The sequence below is a fragment of the Ascidia mentula genome, chromosome 3 (assembly GCF_947561715.1).
Source record: "Ascidia mentula chromosome 3, kaAscMent1.1, whole genome shotgun sequence".
NCBI classification, from domain to species: Eukaryota; Metazoa; Chordata; class Ascidiacea; order Phlebobranchia; family Ascidiidae; genus Ascidia; species Ascidia mentula.
The window spans coordinates 14,078,531-14,082,778 of NC_138568.1; the positions used below are offsets into that span (position 1 = coordinate 14,078,531).

Below are 4,248 nucleotides of genomic sequence, written 5' to 3' on the forward strand. Positions count from 1 at the left end.
CTGTTTTGCATCTATTGTTTTATTATGATGGGTTTGAGGTAGTAAATCCGCTTGGCTCAAAAACTGGCACACATCACATGACTACGCTAAATAAAAAAAAAACTCTACTTCAGTCGATGGTTTCAGGTGGTATATACTTTCTAATTCTTAATACTCCTGCAAAATTGAAATCGGGAATGAATCGCATATTTTTGAGTACAGTGTTCAACACAAATGACATAAAACACAAAAATTCTTCAACCTCTTAATGCGGATCTCAATCTACTTGAAACAGTAAATTAAAAATATGGTTTCAAAATTTTTCTGTGTTATTATATTGATTCTTGTACCTTGCAGCGTGGAATTCAGATCAAAATTCAAGGAATAGACATGACAGTCAAAGCCACCATTGCACAAATGTCATTGGATAATTTAGCTGCACATTCAATCCTTGGTTTCACTGAACGTTTTTCAGGAAGTAACACATATGTTTCGCGATATTGTCTGTGCACTTTAAGGACATTCAAACAAAAGTAATTGTTTTCTTTGTTGCTTTAATATGTTTTCTTTGTGTGCAAGCAAGTCAAAGAACAAGGGAAACACATGAAACTTCACTTAGAATGATTGAAGCAACTGAGAGGTATCACAATGGTGTCAAATACAAATGTCCATTGCAATTCACCCGGTGGAAAATTATGCAGCAGACATACATCATGATTTGTTTGAGGGGACAATACCTTACATTTTAAAACTAACTTTGCAGGGGCGGCATTATGAACACTTGCTCGCTCGCTAAGTTAACGAGCTCGCTAAAATAATTTTTAGCGAGGACTTTACGAGCGAGGAACTCGGTAACGTATTTGGTATTACGAAGTGTCCTCGCAAACACCTCGCTAAAGCCTGACGCAGAAACGAGAGAATGCGTCAAAATCGTGAGAAAAAAGACGTCTGACTCAGCAAAATTAGGAAGTCGCGCTATGCGACATCTTACGGAAAGCTTTTTGTGTTTGTAGTTGAGCTTCACGTGGACATTGGCGGCATTGTTTTGCAAGTTTTATGACGAATCATTTTATTTCTTGTGTTTGGTCATTGTGTAAACTGTAGTTTTTAAAAAGTAGAAATTGATTATGGATACAAAAAGCAGTAAAACTGTAAAAAAGCGATCTCCAAGATGGACAGCTGTTGAAGTAGAAGCATTAGTTAATGCAGTGGAAAAAAATGCAAAATGCATTCTGGGTTCATTTTCACCAGAAATTACAGTTGCTTCAAAACAACAAGCTTGGAAAGTAGTGACAACTATGGTAAGATTTCAGCACAATATTTTTTTATTACTGCTCTACATAGATTATGATATTTTACAGGTCAATTCAGTCAATATCAGTGGTGTTAATCGCACAATTGATCAGGTGGAACATAAGTGGTGGGATTTAAAAAGTGGTCCAAAAAAATCAGTGTCGGAATGGAAAAAAGAATCAACCAAAACAGGTGGTGGTGTCAACAAAGCTACACCACCTTCGGATGTGCATTATCAAATAATTAACATAATTGGACAACAAGCAGTGTATGGAATAAAAGGTGCATCATCACTTGAAAGCAGTGACAGTTAAGTAACCTTTGTTATGTTACAATGGTTTGTGCACTTGTAATGCTAAATTTTTTTTTTTTGTAGAAAGTGTTTCCTAGTTTGCTACTACTAGCCAAGCACCTAAAGATGTTGAAGAACCGGTTGCATTCACATGTTCAACTATGGATGACAGCCTTTTTGAAATAATTCAAGAACCAGTGAGCCCTGCATCATCACACTCCGAAGCATCATCACAACCCAAAGCAAAGCGCCGCCGTCGTGATCCAGAAAAGGACATAGTTGACATACAAAAAGAAATTTATGTCCAAATATCAAACATAGCTATAATTCAACAGCAACAGTTGGAACAAATGATAATAGCAAATGATTTGCAGCGACAAAAGTTGCAGTTGTCTGAAACCAGTAAAGTTGAACTAACCTGCAGTCAACCCTTCACAGTTGATGATTAGAACTAATTTGCATTTTCAACAATATGCTTCTTTCTGCATGTGTTTTTCAATTTTCTTTTATTCACTGCTGGTTTTAAAGGTCCAAATCTGTGCAAGTCTGTCAGGGTTTTATTCATTCTTGTTCACTGTTTTTCATTACCCTACTTCATTAGTTTCAAATTCTTCACTGTTCTTTTCACCTACCTTATGACTTTCATATTCGTTCAGTATTCTGTTACCTACTTTTTCAAGTTCATTTCTGTGTTGCTGTGCAGCCACTTTTTTCAATAAACAAACGCAAAAACATGTCACAAACATGACTTTATTGGAATGTAGAAACAATGGAATCTCTCACAGTACTACCTTGTAAGTCATGAATTTCATTTGTTGTGGTGGTGTCTAGTAGTGAATCTATGTCAGCGTTTGCTGGCAGTGGTTGAGGCAGTGGCACATTGTGAAGGCGACAAATATTGTGCAGAATGAAACAACACATTGTAATTTTACAAACTTGTAAAGGTGAATAACATAACCTTCCTCCTGTGTGATCAATAACTCTCCATCTCTGTTTTAAAACACCAAATGCCCTAAACAACAAAGCTTTATTATCATTCATGTTAATGTTATGAGATGCAAGACAAGTGTAACTAACTTCTCTATAGTTGACCGTGTTTGTTTGTGAGCCTTATTATACTTCTGTTGTGAAGGGGTACTTGGATGGCTAAGAGGTGTCATCAACCAAGGTTTTAATGGATAACCACTGTCACCCAGCAAAATGTCATCGTGATATTTTCCACTCTCAAACTCCTGGTACACATTTGATTGTCGAAGAATGAATGAATCATGACATGAGCCAGGCCACTTGCATACCACATCCAGAAATACCATATTGGCGTCACATATAGCCTGCAAACCGAATTTGAAGTCAAAACCAATTTATCTCAAGGGAAAAGTATGCAACTTGCCTGCACATTGATGGAATGGTAACCCTTTCTGTTAACAAAGAGATGTTCTTCCTCACTTGGTGCAATTATGGGAATATGTGTTCCATCAATGGCCCCTATGACACCAGGAAACCGTGCAATTGAGTAAAAGTGTTGCTTTATCATTGTTGAAGACATCCTGTTTGGCATGTGGATGAATTGATGTCGTTTTGAAATCAAACTATCCATAAATCGACTTAGCACTACACTGACAGTTGGTTGTGAAACATTAATATTGTCCTTGGCTGAATTTTGAAAGCTTCCCGATGCCAAAAGTTTTAATGATATCAAAACTTGTTCTTCCACTGTAAGACATCTTTTACTGGCACTCTTTGGATTTAAATCTTGGTGCAAGTGGTTTCACAATTCCATTATCACAGCTTTGGGCATTCGATATTCTGAAATTAATTCTAAATCCGACATTTCCAGGGGATTTTGTCTTACCTTTTTTCGTTTATATGAGCGTTTAGCGGCAAAATAGACAGCCATTATTAATTGCCGACGCAGCTGTGCGGCTTTGTCCGGAATATTTTGGCGTTAACGAGTGGTCTCAGCTCCTCGCTACTTAGCGAGGAGTTTAGCGAGACGGGGGTTCGTAATACCAAACCTCGACTTAACGAGGTCGTGCGTCAATACCGAGCTCGCTAAACTTAGCGAGATGTGTTCGTAATGCCGCCCCAGGTTAGAAAACCATAAAATATATAAAAAACTATTAGTGCATATTTTTGTGCACAGTTTTACTGCTTAAGTTTAGATAATTCATTATGTTGATGCAAAAGGATTGTACCCAGTTTCACACTAAAAAACCAAAAGCGGAATATTATTCCATCTATATTATATAATCCAATGTGATTTCTTTTCAGAACCTAATAGTTGCCAAAAAGTATTTTAAACTGGAACACTTCAATGAAAAAATTGAATGCCTAATTATGGTGTGGATAAAAAAAATAAACCCTCCACAGTTTCACATTCCAAGTTAACTGGTTCAGCTTAAATACTGCGGATGTAGCACACTCAATTAACATTGTAGCATTGACTGACTGTGCTCAACACTATTATTTAGGTGAAAAACAAACACTATTAACCATAACTGCACCGGGAAAATTATACACAAACTCACGAGTGGCCTTATATCAAATGAATTAGTCAAATAGGATTCTGTTATTAATGGTTAATTATTCTTGTTAATATCCAACGTTAAAGTTAACAACATTTGGCATATAGGTCGCAACATAGAGCTACAAAGTTACTTCGCTACTTTATGGTTACTCACTGA

The 4,248-nt window shown here is 36.7% G+C and overlaps 1 pseudogene; it reads left to right on the forward strand.

The window, feature by feature from the left end:
- Window positions 1-1,106: 1,106 nt before the first annotated feature.
- LOC145894155 (uncharacterized) lies at window positions 1,107-2,286 on the forward strand (annotated as a pseudogene).
- The last annotated feature ends 1,962 nt before the right edge of the window (window positions 2,287-4,248 follow it).